This window comes from Lissotriton vulgaris, chromosome 1_1 (genome assembly GCF_964263255.1).
Source record: "Lissotriton vulgaris chromosome 1_1, aLisVul1.2, whole genome shotgun sequence".
Classification (NCBI taxonomy): Eukaryota; Metazoa; Chordata; class Amphibia; order Caudata; family Salamandridae; genus Lissotriton; species Lissotriton vulgaris.
In genome coordinates this window covers 155342329-155363571 of record NC_141685.1, presented here as the reverse complement: position 1 = coordinate 155363571, position 21243 = coordinate 155342329, and the positions used below count along the sequence as shown (strand labels likewise).

The window sequence follows — 21243 nt, the reverse complement described above, 5'->3', positions numbered from 1 at the left end:
AAAATCAGAGGGGCAATATACAGATTAAACAAGAGGGGAGAGAGAGAGGAACCTTGGGGGACCCCGCACTGATCTTTTCGGGTGTCCGCTGTGAAATCACCCAGGCGGACAGCCTGGGTGCGGTCGCTCAGGAAGGAGGATAACCAGACCAGGGCACTCCCCCCGATCCCCGCCGCCGCGATACGGGAAAGTAAGATGTTGTGATCCACCGTATCGAAGGCGGCTGAGAGATCAAGGAGCACAAGAGCCTGGTGCTGATTGGTATCCATACCCTCCCTGAGGGTGTCAAGAACCGACATACCAACGGACTCCGTAGAGTGTGCGGGGTGAAAACCGGCTTGACGGGGGGCAAGGGCTCCATGGTTCTCCACAAAGGAGCTCAGAGCGCAGGTGACATGGCGCTCGAGCACCTTAGCCAGGAATGGCAGAAGGGAGATGGGGCGGAAATTGGCCGGGACAGAGGGATCTGCCCCGGGTTTTTTCAGAATGGGCACAATGACCGCGGATTTCAAGGAGTTGGGGACTATGCCTTGAGAAAGGGAGCTGTTGAGAAGGTGAAGGGGAGGGTCTGGGCAAGAGACAAAAACGTGACGGAGGACGTGGGCAGGACAGGAATCGAGCGGAGAGCCAGATTTGATCCAAGGTACCACAGAGGTCAGACTTTCCCGAGTGATAGGGGGGAAGGTGGTCAGTGCGCCTTTGGGGGGAGGACATTGGGGATCAACAAAAGATGGGGAAGGAGGGGGGATGTTTGCCTTAATGGTGGCAATTTTGTGAATGAAATAATTATTAAGAGAGAGGCAGAGATCTTCGGATGGAGCTGGTTTTAGAGTAGTTCTGTCCGAGAACGCCAGGTTGTGGACGATGGTAAATATCTCTTTGGACTGGTTCTCTGCTGCTAAGATTTTGGAGGAGAAATAAGATGTTTTAGCCTCCAAGATGGCTTTTTTGTACTGGCTCAGGATGTTAGTGTATTCCAGAGTAGTACTTCAAAACCCCATCAAAGTAACCAGGATTTCGGAAGGATAAATCAAGAAGGGTGGCGCGGGTCTCAGGAGCCCTCTGCTCACGCGACCATCTTGGATGCCCGCGTAGCTCCTCCCCCGATATTGCACATTCTTAACACCTTGGCTGCTGCGCGAATTCCGCTGCGGTGCTGGACATTCCAATCACAGGCGTGGCTCGGACGGCACTGGCCGTCGCGCGCACATGCCCACCGTGACTTACAGAAGGGGTTAAAGAACAGTGAACACTGAACAAAGGTATAACGTATGGGTTACGGATGAATTGGGTTAGAGAACGATCACACAACGGTTGCACCATGGATTTTGACAAATGGCAATCATGCAAACTGTGTAAAAGTTATTTTGTTGGCAGGAACTGAAAACGTTTGGCGGTATAATTGCCCCTTGGGAAAAGGACAGCATGCTACTATTTTCCCTTGCAAGCCCTGGGCCTCACATGCTGTCGGTCTGAACTCTGATTTTTCCCTGAACTGACATCTCCTGATTACCTCCGCACTTTACCGGCTGGTGAAGTTGAGCAGGTAAAATCTTTCAGCTGAAGAATGTATGACTCCAGCTATTGCACGCTGTGCTCTAGCATTCTACTGGGTCCATCTCGTGTCCTGGTTCTGATAAATCTACAATCGATTCTTGGGTTCTATGATTCCAAATTGTAAATTCTATTTTGCAATGTGTTTTCTCTCTTTTTCTCTCTTCCTTCCCCAAAAGGTGTTTTTTGACTATGTATTTGGCCTGAGCTGTGATGTGCTGTGATTTACCTGTATACAAAAGAATAACCATTTTTAAATTATTCTAGTGCGTTTTTGTACTTTGACGATTCAATCTTGAAGTTTAGATAAAGATAACTTGATAACTATTCCATGAGTTTGTCCTTACTTATTGATGATTTTATTAATATTGTGTGAATATTATTAGCTAGGCACTTCTTTATTACAGGTCCTCATAGAGGAGTGACTTTCCATCTCTAGTTATCTGAGTCCCTATTAGCTCAAACGGAGGACCTTATGATTGTGAATGAATTGTAGAGTTTCTATTGGCCAAACTCTGTGTTATTGTGAATTGTGTTGCTGAGGATTGAGTTTACGATGTGGTGGGTAACCTATGTTTGAGCTCATAAATTTTACACCTCTTCCCCTGGATCACCACCGTAGACTGAGGCTGTGTCCAGTTAGTTCAGTGGAATTCACCATTTCAAATTGTGTGGAAGATAAGGACTTACCTGTTGGTACAGAACTTGTCACACTCCTTTGACAGGACGCAGACACTGCAAAACCTGAAAAAGGAAAAAAGCAGCATAACGGGAAAGGAAACTAAAATTGGATAAGAAAAGGCAAACACTTTAGAAAACCAGAGGAATAAGGAAATAGAGGCTTTCTTACACTCTTCTTTAAAGAGACCCATTGTGGCATTGGAGGTGACAAACAGGACTGGAAAGGGCAGGCTGGGAGGAAGCAAAGAGGTGGAAGTCAGATCCAGAGAGGAAGGACGAAGAATGAACAGACTGCGGGGAGGATAGAATCACATGGTATAGAGGAAACAACTATGTAGACAGTCAAGGGACTGCTGGTGAACACGGGACGGAAGCGTGCTCATGGCCCAGTGCTTCCCAACCTGAGAAGGGACTAGACCTGCGCTAGGATCCCACCACATTCATATTCCTTGAGGAATGTGGCTGCATCAGGTGGGTGCCAGGGTTAGTGGGATCTCAAAAATTGATGGGGGAGGTTTGCGGGAACATGGGGTGGCTGGCCACTGCCACAACGACCATATGTGGCGGCACACTTTGCCAGATAAACCTTAGAATTTATAAGAGCCCTAAAGTAAGAGGCACAAAGAAGAAAACTGTTATGAAGAGAATACACTGGCAGAGTTCAACAGTTCTTTATTAGCTTTTACTCGCCTTTTTTTACCTTAATTCTTATTCTGCTTCATTTCGAGTTTCCTCATTTCTTGCTCATAGCCTTCTGCTGCCTTTACGCTTTCTGGCCCCTGATCTTCCCCGCCTCCGTTCCTGTTCACGCCCGCTTTCCCCCCTGCTGCCCTGCTGCCCTGCTGCCCCCGCCTCTTTTCTCTCTCCCGACTCCCATCTGCACTTTCCTCCCCTTCCCCTATTTAATGGCTGTTGTGCGCAGCGGGCATGCCGCTGGCACGCCAAAGGCAAGCCCATCTGCATCCATCTGCGCCCCTACCGCGACCAGCACCAGGGACCCTGAATCTCCCACCTTCCACTGCTACGTGCCAGCTGCCCTCCTCGCACTCAATCTCGGAAGGAACAACAGCTGTCAGCTGTCAGCTGTCGTCGCCAAACACCACCCACAGCCAATTGTCCCGCTAACACCGCCGACATTCCTTCACCATCCACATCACACCCACTGCCTCCGCACCCACGCCGGACGCCCGGTCAACCTCGCACACAAGAGCTCTCTCTGACTCTCTACCTCCAGCACAAGCGACTCCCTCTCCAACACCAAACACCTCCACTTCCAGATCCTGACCAGCCCCAGTACCATGCTACGTGGCACCCTCACTTACAGACCCCCTGGGCCTCGCACTCCTTTCACCACAGCCATTGCCGAACTCATGGCACCCCACGCCATCGCTTCCATGGACTACATACTAATCGGAGTCCTGAACATCCAACTCGATAACCGCAGCGACCCCGACTCCACCGCCCTCCTGAACAACGTCGCCTACCTCGGACTGAAGCAGCTGCTCACCACCCCCACCCAAAAGATTGGCCACACCCTCAACCCCATCTTCGCAGGTGGGACCAACTTCCACTTCAGTCACATGTTGCAACCTCTCTGGACAGATCACCATTGCATACACTTCTCTTTCAGCAGCACCACCGCACACAAGCTGGTCCCATGCCCAGCTCGGAGGAACTGGAGCAAGGTCACAGAGGAGCACCTCAACTCCGCCCTCATCCTCAACCCCCCCGCTGCCACAACAGATACCAACTCTGCAGCCACTGAACTACACCGTTGGATCACCAACTGCGCAGATAAACTTGCACCCCTCCGCCACACTGACAGACAACGCCCCCTGAAGGCTGCCTGGTTCACCACCGACCTCCAAGAAGCCAGACGCGCCTGCAGACGTCTCGAGGAACTCTGGAGAAACAGCAAAAACACCGAAGATCAGACCACTTGCAAGCTAGCCATGACAGAATAGCACCAACTCATAAGAGCCACCAAGAGGACCTTCATCCGGAACAAAATCCTCATCAACGCCAGCAACCCAAAGGAACTCTTCAACATCATCCAGCAGTTCACCAAACCCTCCAGTGAAGCCACAAACATCACACTGTCCTAGGGCCTCTGGAACAAGCTTGGCTCTTACTTCGACCTGAAAATTAAGGCACTCTACGACAACTTAAGCTAATGGACTGCAAAAACTACCCTCCCCTCCAGCAACGACATCTAGCCCACCATCACCACCTGGACAACGGTCACCATCGAAGACACCACCAGGATCATGAAGAGCACTCACTCAGGAGCCCCCAAGGACCCTTGACTGCTGCACATCTTCCACAGAGTCACCACCGCCATTGCACCCGAACTACGCCACACAATCAACGCCACTTTCAAATCCGGCATCTTCCCCAATGGCTGGAAGCGGGCTGAGGTCAAGCCCCTCCTCAAGAAACCCTCTGTGGACCCGACTGACCTGAAAAACTACTGGCTCATCTCTCTCCTTCCCTTCACAGCCAAAGTCACCAAGAAATTCGTCAAGGCACAACTGACATCCTTCATCAACGAGAACGCCATCCTAGACTCCTCCCAGTCCAGATTCCGCAGCAACTACAGCACCGAGACCGCCATCCTCACTGCCACCAGTGAAACCCGCAGGCTGCTCGACCAGGGCAACACCACGGCCCTCATCCTGCTAGACCTCCCAGCAGCCTTTGACACCGTCTCCCACTGTACTCTTGCAGCCAGACTCCACGAAGCCGGCATACGGGGAACCGCCCTTGACTGGATCCGCTCCTTTCTCGCTGGCAAAACCCAAAGGATTAGACTCGAACCCTTCCTCTCCGAACCCACAGAGATCAACTGCGGCATACCCCAAGGATCATCGCTCAGCCCCACGCTCTTCAACATCTACATGGCCCGCCTCACCGCCATCATCATACGGGCTCAGCATAGTAACCTACACTGATGACACCCAGCTCATCCTCTCCCTCACGGAGATCCCCGAAGACACCAGACTCAGCTTCCAGGAAGAATGAAAGACGTTGCAACCTGGATGAGCAACTGCTGCCTAAAGCTCAACTCAGAGAAGACTGAAGTCCTCATCCTTGGACACTCCCCCTCTACTTGGGCCAACACCTGATGGCCCTCTGCCCCCAAAAACCCACCCACCCCGACGAACCACACCCGAAACCTCAGCATCATTCTAGACTCCTCCCTCACCATGAATCACCAGATCAACGGCGTCACCTCCACCTGTTTCAACTCCCTCCACATCCTTCAAGACCTTCAAGTAGATCCCCCAGAAGCCAGAAAGACAGTCACCCATGCACTCATAATGAGCTGATGTAATGGCTGGATTTTCTGTTTAGATGGGATCAGCCCCCAGGGGCCCCTATGACCCAGCCAAAACGTACTCACCTTCCCTCCTCAGATCGTATTCACAATGAGTAGATATACAGGTAAATATACAGGTCGCACCTAAGGATGGGGAATGACAATATATATGTATGTACGGATTTTCTACAATATCTTATTCACATCAGTTGGTCTCGCGGTCACCCCGACCCAGACCGTTCTACCCTAGGGCAGATCTGACACACAATCCGGTGCGTCTACACATGGGCCTGCAGAACCCAATGCTCCCTTTTCCAAACTGTTCGCAATCCTGCGAAACTACACGTTAGTTCGACCTCCTAACGCTCTCACTTACTCAAGCCACAATCCAGTGGGTATTAACACTGGTCTCCCACCCAGTGCTGTCACTAACGCCGCATATCAACGACGACCACATTCCTATGAACCATTATTTGGGGTATTATCTCAGTGGTCTACTTGGAATAGAACTACAATAATAACTTTGAATAGGGTTCCAGATTGTATAGTGTACTCCCTGCTCTTGGCATCGAAGGTCCACCCACTCCCTCCTTATTCAATCACCATTTACCTGATCGGGATTTCTCATCCGTTCACCCAAACAGTTCCTGACTAGAAGTGCGGTTTACCAAGATTGAACATAAGCACCAGGTACACGATAATTCTATATGAATTAGGGTATTTATTAACAATAAACACACATCACATTACTATGCGGCATAACTTTTGCAAAGAAAAAGGTAAAGATTAGAGTGCACAATCTATGAGCAATGGACGGACATCACCTGGTTAATATGAAATCTGGACTCGGCAGTCATCTAGGTTCCCTTCTCGTCTCTGTGTCCTGGCTCTCCTTGCAGTCACACCCCAGCCGTCACAAGTACACGTCTGCACCGCTAGGCTCAACCTCGTCTGCTTGCTTCCAGGGCACCGGAACCTTGCTGATTATTAGCTACCGTCTCTCTCTCTCTCTCTGTATCAGTGCGCTCCGCGCTACTTCTCGTTCAGTCTTTCTCAGAGAGTTTCGGTCTTAAATCTTTCTCGGACTTCAAAGATGGCGACTGTCCACCATAAGATGAATAATAGCGGAGATGCTAACGGCTAGATGCCGCCTACGGACTAACTGACAAACTGACTAACACCTTCGCTAATATCAAAGCCCGTTCCTTCATGGAAATTCACGGCCAGTAACCTGCCGCCCACCAAATTCTTGTACCTCCCCGTACCAAGGACACTTTCCCAGCCGGCCGGCCTGAAGTTGTGTCTTCGGAGTGGAGAAAAATACATTCCTTCGATAAGGGTCAGCCTGAACCGGTTCTCTCCAAGCGAACAACAGCTTAAAACTAAAACATTACACTTGACCTAGAAGGCCTTCTCGAGCTACCGGGCAAAAAGCAAAATGGAGTCTGTCTCGTTTAAGGCCTACGGAGCCCATAATATGCATAGCTCCATGAAAAACAGCTCAGCATGTTAGCAAATGAGCGAATCATGACTAATATTTATATATCTATCCCCTAACTTAAATTCATAAGCCTTACTCTAAGGAAAATAATACGAAAATGCCCTTATATATGTAAGACAGGGTCCCTGTCTATCGGCCTAATCCCTATGCTATGGGGGTGATAGGCTGGAGTCACTCTCCATCATTCTCCTTCTCCAAAGAGCTAGCAAAAAGACAGCCATAACATTACACCCCTTGACTCCAGTCTATTAACCACAAACTAAATGGAGCTAACGTCAGTAGACGAATAATATGAAACAAAATTAACTGATCTACGACCCTTACTAAGTCTAAGAAATTGTAGCAGGGAAGGGATACACTGAATAAAGCAACAAATAGCTATGAGTATACAAATAGTAAGAATAACCCCCCCTAAAATTTGTCGTATTAAATGCATGTCAGGGAGCCAGTTAAAAAGCCAGTCAAAGAAACCCTGATCTATATGTTCTCTAATTTCTGCAGTCAAGTCGTGGAGTTTGTTAATGTGGGATTGGATAGCTTTAGAATGGTCAGACAAATTAAAACAGCATAGACCTTCAAAATCAGAACAGTCATGTCCATGTTTCAACAATAAGTAATCGATAGCCGCACGATTCTGCAAAATAGCTCTACGTTCACCTTGGGAGTCTAATAATAAATCTGATAAAACAGTAGACGTTTGATTAATCGATTTGACCATCCAGCAGGCCATTTTGCCGATTGTTTTGGCATTATAAACGGCCAATGCAGGCACTCCAATAATAGAAAAAGCTAAACCAAGGTACTCTGATCTAGAATAGAGATGAACAGAGGAGTCACAATCTTCATGCAATGACATCGAATCACGTACAATACGGGAATGTGAAGTAGGATGTGAGGAAAACATTAGCAAACTTAATCTAGTGATGGCACATGGGCCACCAGAAATATTCGCGGGAATATAGGGCCAAGATGAATTCCCACAGGAAAAGAGCCATCCAGCTGGCAATAACATTGGACGATAATGGCTAGTGGCTACTACTAAACGTTTACAGGTCATATTATTTTTAACTGAAAGACATGAATCCGGAAGTCTCTTTGAACATAACAAGCGTTGATGAAATGAAAAGGTAGTAGCGGCTTGGAGCTTCAGCCGCAGGCACTCGGTAATAGCTTTAGGGTTACAGGTCATTATGAAGCAAAGATCTCCAGGGGTAATATTAAAAGTAGTAATTCTGGAATTAATAGAGACATCAAGGTCTGGAATAAAAGTACATGAGGGACAAAATTCGTGTGCTGCAAAGTCACCCAGAATAACATTAGGTCGGGCATTAGAAAAATTAAAAATATGGTGAAGCGTCTCAGTGGATGCAGGGACAGCTACCAGACAGGTCGCTAAAATGTCAGTAACGCTCTTCATGGGGGTAAGGCAAAAATGCGGAGAGTTCGTCACCCGCTTCGCGAGTGTGATCCAAAAGTTAGATGAAGCAGCCCACGCAGACCGCGGGGCTCGTATTATCCCATCAACCGGCGTCGGTAGATCCTCTCCTCTCCCGGCGTAACAGGCCAAAAGGAGTCCAGCGCCGACACATCCTGCAGCAGCAATCCAAAGAATGATCTGGAAGAATACAAACACAGGCCTTAATCATTCTCGTAAATAACATTTATCAGCTGGGACAGCTTCCCAGCCATCTTTCCCTGGCTTCATCACCAAAACGGTGTTGTCATGACCGGTCGCAATAATATCAGCCTGTTCAGGAGGATTTTTAGGCGATTGCACCCATATTTTAGCTCCAGGAAGATCAGACGATCCGAAGCCTTTTTGTCCTCGCACAGTTAGCAACGTTGGAGCAGAGCCTTTTTTGATCTCACCACTGAAGACAGGCATAATCAGTAACTGAGCAACACGGTCAGACTTTTTGATGAACAAATCCGTCTCACTGCTATTAAGCAGGAGAATCTTAATCTCTCCCTGATAATCACTGTCAATCACTCCTCCGAGTACTTGTACACCTTTCAGGGCCAGGCCAGATCTAGGGGCAATTAATCCAAAACTACCGGCAGGTATAGAAACACCAATGCCAGTTTCAACAATGATTCGATCTTTTCCTGGAAATTGTGCATCATTTAATGCATGCAGGTCGAGGCCTGCAGAACCTGGGGTTGCTCTACATGGAGCCAAAGCACCGGGGGTAATTTCCCAATACATGACAGTGTTCGCTATAGAATTTGGTTTTGCATCAACATGTGGAGGAAACAAACGCATTAAAGGAGATTCAGCATGTAACAAAGGACGATTATTTAAAATTAACAAAGCTTGAAGTAGGACATCTCTCCACTGGCTGTAACGATCATCAGTCAACTTGCGCAACTGTTCTTTCAACAAGCCATTCATTCTCTCAATCAATCCTGAAGCTTGTGGATAATATGGAATATGAAACACCCAATCAATATTATTTTCCGTACAGAATTCCTGCACCAATCTTCCACGAAAGTGGGATGCATTGTCTGATTGAATCTGGAATGGGACACCATAATACAGAATAATGAGCTCCAGGGTTTTAATTGTGTTCACTTGGGTAGCGTTCTTGCAAGGGAAAGCGACCAAAAGGCCACTATAAGTATCAACCACTGTGCAAATATATTGACAATTCCTGCTCATAGGGAGCGGACCAATATAATCAATCTGCCAAATTTGGGCGGGCAATTTACCTCGATGTAAGTGGCCTCGAACAATCTGAGGCACCTCTTTTTTCCTAGAATGTTGGCAAATGGGACAATGTAGAATGACATCTTTAATTAAAGAAAAGGGAATATGAATTCCTCTATCGGCAGCCCACCTGCTAGTGGCTTTCTCTCCAAAATGTCCTGCTTTCTGATGGGCCCACTTCGCCAATCCCGCCAAATCAGAATCTTGCATGTCAACCACTGCCTCAGAAATTTTAGACTGTTCATCTGCAATATTATGAAAAAATTTGTCAAGGGAGTCAATTGGAGTATGAGCATCCACGTGAAAGATTGTTACAGTACTCTGCGGGAGCAACTCCCAAATTTCTTGCCACAATTCTTTTCCCCACAATTCCTTTGAATGCAATTCCCAATTATGAGAATGCCACGTAGGTATCCACACCGCTAGTCCATTTGCAGTGGACCAGGAATCAGTGAAAATATGACATGTACCTGGTAGTTCCTGTTTCAAAACTTGGTAAACTGCATAGAGTTCAGCATATTGGCTACTCTTACCATCTCCAGTTGTACTCAACAATTTCTGTGTAATCGGGTTATATGAAACAGCTTTCCAATGTCTTTTGTCACCAATGAATTTCGCAGAACCATCCGTAAACCACACATGTTTTCTATCCTCCGCGGACAGATCATCAAATGATTTACCCCACTTCACGGGAGACTCCTGCACTACGGGAACCGAACACTCACTTTCAGCCTCATTGGAGGGCGCCTGCGCCACTCGCTCATGTAAAACCGCCACACCTTTCGGACCCACACGTGCCCTGTCCTGAATGTACCATTTCCATTTAATCACACTAGCCTCCTGAGCATGTTCAATTCGATGGGACTTAGGTGAACTCAAAACCCACTGCATAATGGGAATTTCAGGCCTCAAAATCACAGCATGGCCTAGGGTCAACTGCTCGGTATCCACCAGAGCCCAATAACAAGCGAGCAACTGTTTTTCAAAAGGTGAGTAACGCTCACCAGCCTCGGGTAACTTTTTGGTCCAAAAACCTAATGGCACTTTTTGTCTGCCCTGCTTTTGCCACAAACTCCAATTGGCATACAGGCCTTCCACGGACACATTCAAATCCACATCACCTTCACTCACGGGCCACAAATCCAAAGCATACTGAATAGCTTCTTTAGCCAAATCAAAAGCAGTCTGTTGAGGTTCACCCCATTCAAACGCATTCTTTTTACGAGTAACTCGATAAAGTGGAGCCAAGATTTGACTCAAATGGGGAATATGCTGACGCCAAAATCCAAACAATCCAATAAAGCATTGCGCTTCTTTCCTGTTCCTGGGAACAGCAAAATCAAGAATTTTTCGTTTAACCTGTGGAATCACTTCTCTGTGACCCTCATGCCAATTAATTCCTAGAAATTTTACAGCTTGGGATGGAGTTTGTAATTTATCAGGATTAATTTCCCAACCTTTCGCTCGCAAACAATCAATGATTTGATCTAAATGGGACTGTACCTGGTCTTGCGCTTCACCTTGAATCAAAATGTCGTCAATATAATGACAAATCTGAACTTGTGGATTCGTGGGTACTTCAGACAAATGCTCCGCCACCAGCCGGTGACAGATTGTAGGACTATGTACATAGCCTTGAGGAAGACTCCGGAACGTCATTTGACGTCCATTCCATGTAAAACTGAACTGTTCCTGACATTCGGGGGCAATTGGTATTGAAAAGAACGCATTAGCAATATCAATGGAAGCATACCATGTACCTGGATGCTTTTGAATTCTCTGAATCAGTGTGACAATGTCAGGCACTGCAACAGTCAATTTAGGTGTATGTTTATTCAATTCTCGATAATCAACAGTCATGCGCCAAGAGTTGTCACTTTTGCGCACGGGCCAAACGGGATTATTCCAAGCAGATGTGACCGGAGTAATGACTCCTGCGTCAACCAAATCCTGAATCGTAGCGGTAATTTCTTCATGACCACCTGGGATGCGATATTGCTTTTGAGAAATCACTTTCGTTGCTAAAGGTATTTTAATAGGTGGCATGCGTAAACGGCCAACCCGTACGGGTCTGGTCGAAATGTACTGTCGTGTACCAAATTGATAGTACCCATCATCCAAATGCAAAGTCATACCTTTCAAAATGTCAATTCCAATAATGTATTCCAAAAGTGGCACAACCAACACAGAGTATTCTCTACGAGGAATTCTACCAATTTTAATTTCGAGTGCAGTTTGAACTGCGGGTGTCTCTTTACCACCCAGACCGGTAATTGTAAAAGACTGTCCATTAAATTTTCTCGACTTACCATGAATTAAAGTGGCCTCCGCCCCAGTATCAACCAACGCTCGGGCCCTTTGGATATTACGATGTTTCCAAAAAATCTCAATATCTACATAGGGTCTGTAATCTCTGTGGGCCCACTTGCGTACCGGAGCTTGACCTATTTCCTAGTCATTTTTCCTGCGTTCTGTCAACCAAGACAAATCAGGGTAAATGTTCTCAGTTTTCTTTGGTAGTAGAATGTCTTGTTCATATCCGTCTCCAGTACGAAACGGATTAGTGTCAGGTTCAAAAAGTTGTGAGTTACGGTCAGGGAGTCTGTTACGATCCTCCCTATTTCTTACGTCAGGGGAATAACTCCTTGCATCTCGTCGTCTGCTAGAACCACGATCATCTCTTCCCCTCTCACGATCATCCTCTCTCCCCCTCCCATCATGACGACGAGGGGATCCATCACGTTCATGGCGCCGATCATCACGGCGATCAGAATTCACACGTCGTCTCTCATCACCACTGTCATCCGAACCACGATCATACTCATTCTTTCGCACACGACGGGCACCCTCCTTTCGATCCAAACCACGCTTACGAAACATGTCCCATAAGCGATTATTAGGCTCGCCATCAATGTCTTCTCTTTTGACACCATCAGCAATGAGAGCAAGAAACATGTCACGTCTAGAGAACTTATAGTCCCCACCAGTACGACCCTCCGGTCGAGATTGTCTTTCAGGTTTAAACCATTCACCCAGCTCACCAAGCTGACGAACAGACTCAAGCACAACAGACAAAGGGTTGCCAGTTTGGTTAATCAATAATGTCATCATGACCTGCTTGTAAGCAACAGGAGAAGCACAGATTATGCGATTACGCACAGAAGATGTTAAAAGACCATCCAATAACTTGTCAGCAGTACTAAGGAAGATACACGTTTTCATGACTTCCTCTTTTAAACGTTGCGACGCATCGCGCAGAGTGTACCAAGGTTTTTCATCAGTAGGCCAATCAGATTCAGTTGGATATTTATGATTACAGCCGTCAGACGCAAGCTGGAGCAAAGAAATTTGACCAGCACCATTGTAATTCCGAAAATGATCCTGAATCGTAGAATCAGAACTCAGAGAGCAAAATCGTAAGCAATCAACAGCATCGAGCATAATACCGGCAGCGCCAAGCTCATAAAGACGCACCATCCAGGTAAGCAAGGCCTCACCAGGCCGTTGTCGAAATCGTTGTAGAATGTCACTAACCTCCTGCTGAGTAAAATCTTCAATACAATCAAGAGGTATACCACCCGGATTACCAGGGGCCTGTTGTAATTTTCGTCAAAAAATCGGGTGAGCGGAAACTGCGGGAAGAGCTTCTGAGGAAGCCCGCATTTTAGATTTAATAGCACAATCAGGGCAAGCTACGTCATCCGCACGGGAAGAACGAGCACGGTCACAATCGGGAGTCGAATCAATACATGAAGCAGATTTACAATCACGTCCGGAGCGAGAAGACTCGCGCTTGTCACCCTCCTCTGCCGAGGAGTCAGAAGTATGAGAATCCCAGATATTACCGTCCCACTCATCGGGGTTCCAATCCATTCCAGCTTTTGCTACAACCATACGCACTTTGCGGGAAGACACACGTCCACGACGATGTTTATATTTGTATCGTGCAATACGGACCGCAGCTCTTTCGGCAATGGTCTGATATGTTTCAAGTTTATCGGCAAGCAATTTATTTTGACAACGCAACAGAGTGTGCGCATTTTGCAACTCAACACACTGTCCTTCCGAATCTTTAAACTGTTTCTGTAGTTGAACAAACCTCTCATGCAATATTCTGTATGCATTAAGAACAATCCACCCTCTGCGTCCTAAAATAGGAAGCTCATCACCCTTCACTACTGGCGCTTTCTTTAGGCACGAAACCACATCAACAGGCTCCGCCTGCTCCAAGCATGAAGACCAATTTTCACTTAAACCAGTAGAATCAGCCCACTCACGGGCCAAAGCCTCGTAAGGCGTACATTCCCAGCCGGGAATCTGAATCGGTAACTTGAAAACCGACGATGATTTTTTCGCAAACATAATGACACAAAAAATTATATACACAATTATAAACAAATTTTATACGTACAAGCCGAGCGCAAACCAACAAGATTAAAACAATACAATGCACACAGGCTTCGTAAACAGTTTGTGACGCCAGATGTAATGGCTGGATTTTCTGTTTAGATGGGATCAGCCCCCAGGGGCCCCTATGACCCAGCCAAAACGTACTCACCTTCCCTCCTCAGATCGTATTCACAATGAGTAGATATACAGGTAAATATACAGGTCGCACCTAAGGATGGGGAATGACAATATATATGTATGTACGGATTTTCTACAATATCTTATTCACATCAGTTGGTCTCGCGGTCACCCCAACCCAGACCGTTCTACCCTAGGGCAGATCTGACACACAATCCGGTGCGTCTACACATGGGCCTGCAGAACCCAATGCTCCCTTTTCCAAACTGTTCGCAATCCTGCGAAACTACACGTTAGTTCGACCTCCTAACGCGCTCACTTACTCAAGCCACAATCCAGTGGGTATTAACACTGGTCTCCCACCCAGTGCTGTCACTAACGCCGCATATCAACGACGACCACATTCCTATGAACCATTATTTGGGGTATTATCTCAGTGGTCTACTTGGAATAGAACTACAATAATAACTTTGAATAGGGTTCCAGATTGTATAGTGTACTCCCTGCTCTTGGCATCGAAGGTCCACCCACTCCCTCCTTATTCAATCACCATTTACCTGATCGGGATTTCTCATCCGTTCACCCAAACAGTTCCTGACTAGAAGTGCGGTTTACCAAGATTGAACATAAGCACCAGGTACACGATAATTCTATATGAATTAGGGTATTTATTAACAATAAACACACATCACATTACTATGCGGCATAACTTTTGCAAAGAAAAAGGTAAAGATTAGAGTGCACAATCTATGAGCAATGGACGGACATCACCTGGTTAATATGAAATCTGGACTCGGCAGTCATCTAGGTTCCCTTCTCGTCTCTGTGTCCTGGCTCTCCTTGCAGTCACACCCCAGCCGTCACAAGTACACGTCTGCACCGCTAGGCTCAACCTCGTCTGCTTGCTTCCAGGGCACCGGAACCTTGCTGATTATTAGCTACCGTCTCTCTCTCTCTCTCTGTATCAGTGCGCTCCGCGCTACTTCTCGTTCAGTCTTTCTCAGAGAGTTTCGGTCTTAAATCTTTCTCGGACTTCAAAGATGGCGACTGTCCACCATAAGATGAATAATAGCGGAGATGCTAACGGCTAGATGCCGCCTACGGACTAACTGACAAACTGACTAACACCTTCGCTAATATCAAAGCCCGTTCCTTCATGGAAATTCACGGCCAGTAACCTGCCGCCCACCAAATTCTTGTACCTCCCCGTACCAAGGACACTTTCCCAGCCGGCCGGCCTGAAGTTGTGTCTTCGGAGTGGAGAAAAATACATTCCTTCGATAAGGGTCAGCCTGAACCGGTTCTCTCCAAGCGAACAACAGCTTAAAACTAAAACATTACACTTGACCTAGAAGGCCTTCTCGAGCTACCGGGCAAAAAGCAAAATGGAGTCTGTCTCGTTTAAGGCCTACGGAGCCCATAATATGCATAGCTCCATGAAAAACAGCTCAGCATGTTAGCAAATGAGCGAATCATGACTAATATTTATATATCTATCCCCTAACTTAAATTCATAAGCCTTACTCTAAGGAAAATAATACGAAAATGCCCTTATATATGTAAGACAGGGTCCCTGTCTATCGGCCTAATCCCTATGCTATGGGGGTGATAGGCTGGAGTCACTCTCCATCATTCTCCTTCTCCAAAGAGCTAGCAAAAAGACAGCCATAACAGCTGACTGGACGACGGAAACGTCTTCTACACTGGAATCAAAAAATCCCTGCTACACAAACTCCAGACCATCCCGAACACCGCAGCCAGACTCATCCTCGGCACCACCCAACACCTGCGAGACCTCCACTGGCTCCCGGTCGAGAAGGGAGTTACCTTCAAGCTACACACCCATGCCTATAAATCCCTCCAGAACATTGGACCCAAATAGCTCACCAAAAGAATTTCTTTCCTTATACCCAAAAGAAACCTCCTCTCCGCTGACCTTGCCCTAGCAGAGACTCTTTGCATCCTCAGAACCAGAGTAGGTGGAAGAGCCTTCGCCTACATTGCAGGCAAGGCCTGGAACGAGCTCCCTGTCAACATCAGCTGCTCCCCTACCCTTCACAACCTCAGGAAGAGCCTCAAGACCTTGCCTTTCGGCTGACCCGGGGCTACACTTCCCAGGCCATGAAACCGTCACAGGTAAGTAGCATGCTTTACAAGCCCCTGATTGATTGATCAATTGAGCTTCCATACCTTCAGGCAAACAGATAATAGATCATTCCAAATGTGGCAGGACAAAGGGGGAATGGAGGGTTGTACCAATTATAACAAAAACATCACACAATTTATGAAACTGGAGATAATTAACTTGACCCTGAAGTATACCAACATTTTAAAGGAAACATGCTTAAAACAGCTAGCATAAAAACAAATCAGGAAGAGGACTACGTAAAAGCCATGTATTTGTTTTATTTTATTTTATTTTTTTAAGATCATAAGCTATATAGCTAGAGAATGCTCTGGAGAGGCAGTCAAATTCTTGAAGCTGAAGAGAGATAAAAAACAGCGACACAGAGAGACTTGAGAAGAAATAGAAGAAAAGGAAACAGAAGGCACTAGGAAACGTTACCTGACAGTTATCTTGTTTATTTCTCCGAGGGAGGCAGTCACACCACCTGGTCCATCCCAGAATACCTTGAAAGGAAGGAAAGAGACGCTTCAACCAAGAGTTTATTTGCATCAAACATGAATCACACTTCATCTCATCTTCCAAAACAACTGTCCTTCACTTACAAAGGAAAACAAACTCTTGTTCTCTACAAAACCATTATAAAGCACCTTTGGTCTATGAATAATAGAATATTTTTTAATACCTTTTTACTCGTCTGGTATCTATGACCAAACACACAACACTCAACATCCTCAAGATTTAAACCTTGCACTACAATGGATCACTGACAGAATTTCGACAACAAGAATATCGAGGTACAAAAATATTGTGACAAAAATATTGTTGTCCAAAATATCGAAGTCCTATCTACATAATGGTAAGTACAAAAATATTGGGAAAAAAATGATGTAAAAAATATCTTTTCTTTAACATGTGTAAAAAATAATTTAAACTAAAGTAAATAATTCATATAATTTAAAAAACATAGTTAGAAAATGTTTAAAATTATAAATAATAAATATAATGTTAACAAAAATTATACATACATATATATATAAAATATAATATTTTACTTAATATTAATAAATAATTAATATAATAAATTATAAAAATGCCAGAAACATATTAAAAATAATAAATACATATACATACATATACCAGTAAAATAAAATAAAATATATACATATAATAATTTAAAATATTAAATATTTTTAATCTTTTACAAATACATTTGACACTACATTAACAGCAACAGTAGGGAAAATGTTGGATAGGGGAGGGGATAAAATTACTATTCTCACTTCAGGGAGTGCAACAGTAGGGAAAGTGTTGGATAGCCGAGGTGAATAATTTATTATTCCCACTCCAGCAAGTAAAACAGTAGGGAAACTGTTGGATAGCCTAGGGGAATAATGTACTATTCCCAATTCAGGGAGAGCAACATTAGGGAAAGTGTTGGATAGCAAAGGGGCAAATATTACCATATCCACTCCAGAGAGTGCAACAGTAGAGAAAGTATTGGATAGCGGAAGGGAATAATTTACTATTCCCACTCCAGCAGGTACAACAGTAAGGAAAGTGTCGGATAGCGGAGGGGAAACATTTGCTATTCCCACTCCAAAGAGTGCAACAGGAGGGAACGTGTTGGATAGCAGAGTAGATAAAATTACTATTTCCACTGCAGCAAATGATGGATAACGGAGGGGAATAATTTACTTTTCCCACTCCGGGGAGTGCAATAGTAGAGAAAGGGTTGGATATTGGAGGGGTAACAATCACTATTCCCACTCCAGAGAGTGCAACAGTAGGGAAAGTGTTGGATAATGGAGGGGAATAATGTACTATTCACACTCCGGCAAGAACAACAGTAGGGAAAGTGTTGGATAGCGGAGGGGAATAATTTACTATTCCCACTCCAGCAGGTAGAACTGTAGGGAAAGTGTTGGATAGAGGAGGGGAATAATTTACTATTCCCACTCCAGGAAGTGCAACAGTAGAGAAAGTGTTGGATGTCGGAGGGGAATAATTTACTATTTCCACTCCAGGGAGTACAACATTAAGGAAAGTGTTGGATAGCAGAGTAGATAAAATTACTATTCCCACTCCAGTAAGTACAGCAGTAGAGAAAGTGTTGGATAGCGGAGGGGAATAATTTACTATTCCCACTCCAGCAAGAACAACAGTACGGAAAGTGTTGGATAGCAGAGGGGAATAATTTACTATTCCCACTCCAGGGAGTGCAACAGAAAGTGTTGGATATCAGAGGGGACTAATTCACTATTTCCACTCCAGCGAGTGCAACAGTTGGGAAAGTTTTGGATAGCGAAGGGGAATATTTTAGTATTCACACTCCAGCGAGTGCAACAGTTGTGAAAGAGTTGAATAGCGGAGGGGATAAAATTGCTATTCCCACTCCAGAGAGTGCAAAAGTAGGGAAAGTGTTGGATAGCGGAGGGAAATCATTTGCTATTCCCACTCCAGGGAGTGCAACAGTAGAGAAAGTGTTGGATATCGGAGGAGAATAATTTACACTCCAGGGAGTGCAACATTAAGGAAAGTGTTAGATAGCAGAGTAGATAAAATGACTATTCCCACTCCAGCAAGTACAGCAGTAGGGAAAGTGTTTAATAGCGAAGGGGAATAATTTACGATTCCCACTCCAGCAAGTACAACAGTAGGGAAAGTGTTGAATATCGGAAGGGAATCATTTACTATTCCCACTCCAGCATTTAGATCTGTAGGGAAAGTGTTGAATAGCGGAGGGGAATAATTTACTATACCCACTCCAGCGAGTGCAACAGTTGTGAAAGTATTGAATAGAGGAGGTGAATAATTTACTATTCCCACTTACGCAAAATATTTAAAATTAATTAACAAATCAATAAATAATTTCAAAAATTACCTCCCACTATCAACCTATAACCCACTCTTAAAAAAATGACACAAATAACATAATGAATAATTCATAAATAATTTGTAATGACCAATTAAATAATTAACAATAAATTATACATCATAATTAACAGTATAACATTTTAAATACATAAATATCAAATAATAAAAAATATAAATTAAATAATATTTATACAATTATTTCCCACTCTACCTTCCTATAAACCCACAACCCACTCCTAAAAAAAGAACACAATTAACATATTTACCAAGTAATTATTAGTAATTACCAATCAATTAACTATTTAATAATAAATTATTCACCACAATTAACAATTTAAAATCTTAAATACTTAATTATTAAGTAATACAAAATATGAATTATTTAATTATAAATAAATTACGTCCCACCCTATTCCCCTATAAACCCACAACCTTCTCCTAAAAAAACACAACTAAGATATTTACTAATTAATTATTAATAAATAACGATCAAATAACTATTTAATAATAAATTATTTACCACATTAACAATATAAAATCTTAAAAACTTAATTATTAAGTAATACAAAATGTTAGTTATTTAATTATACTTAAATTACTTCCCACCCTATTCACCTATAAACCCACAACCTGCTCCTAAAAAAATAACACAATTAAGATATTTACCTTTAATTATTAATAATTAACAATCAAATAATAACTAATGAATAATAAATTAATTATCACAATTCACAACATAAAATATTAAATACATAGATATGAATTAATAAAACATATTAATTAATGAATTACAATTAAAGTACTTCCCACCCTATTCCCCTATAAACCCACAACCCGCTCCTAAAAAAATAACACAATTAAGATATTTAAAAAATAATTATTAATAATAAACAACCAAATAATAACTAATTAATAATTAATTAATAACCACAATTAACAATATAAATATTAAATACATAAATATTAATTGATCAACATTATTTATTAATCAATTATAAATAAATAACTTCCCATCCTATTCCCCTATAAACCCACAACCCGCTATGGAACTAAAACACAAAATGTACTTTAAAAAAAATGAATAACTTCTAAAAATGTAACACGCATATTAAAAAACAAATGCAATACTTACACAACAAAATAAAACACATACATGTAAAATACACACTAACAATATTTTTAACAACAATATTTTTGCTAATGATATTCATTACTTCGATATTTTGAAAAACCATATTACTTATCTTCAACTCGATATTCTTTAAAAAAAAAAAAAATTGTATTGTTTTTTCCACAAGGCAGTACATAGAACATGCATGTCATCATCAGGTAGCAACCCCGCGCCCCTAACCCCACATCCCGCCTTCCTCCGTCAAAGTGCAAATTCCCATCATCACAGTCCAAATGTTCATCCATCACAGTTCTCCCTGTATTTCCCACCCATCATCTTGATTGTCACGGCTTTCCCCACTTCTGCTGGCTAACTCGTAATTGTTTTGGGTCCCTTCAGAGACCCCCGTCTAGGCCATGATAACGTCTCAATCTACCCCACACTTTACGGAATTTCCTCAGACAGCCTCTTGCTTTATATGTAACCCTTTCCGCTGCCATGTAGATGTCTAGTCCCCTCCTCCATTCCCCTAGCTGGGGCGTGTCGGACGCTCCTCACTTCCTAGCTATGTCTCTCTTGGCCACCACCAAAGCTAGCACTAAAAAGATTAGTAGTGGGCGGGCCAGATCTATATCATTGGTCATTCCCAACAGTACCAGCTTCGGTTCCAGTGGTATGTCTATCTCCAGTATTTTACTCAGTTCCGTGGTGATTGCGCTCCAATAGGCCTGTATATTTGGCATGACCATATTATGTGTAGGAGAGTCCCATTCTCGTGTCTGCAGCGTAGGCAGCTGGGGTCTGACACCCTCCCCATTTTACATAGCCTCACTCTGTCATA

General features: G+C 44.1%; 1 protein-coding gene across 1 annotated transcript in view; it reads right to left on the bottom strand.

The window, feature by feature from the left end:
- The window catches only part of LOC147737918 (uncharacterized), a 29476-nt gene extending 12554 nt beyond the window's left edge, over positions 1-16922 (bottom strand). The window contains exons 1-2 of the mRNA XM_086948762.1: positions 16856-16922; positions 2245-2298 (exon numbers count right to left, since the gene is read on the bottom strand). The gene's annotated coding sequence lies outside the window, so the exon portion shown is untranslated. The remainder of the gene's footprint in view (positions 1-2244; positions 2299-16855) is intronic.
- Positions 16923-21243: the final 4321 nt, after the last annotated feature.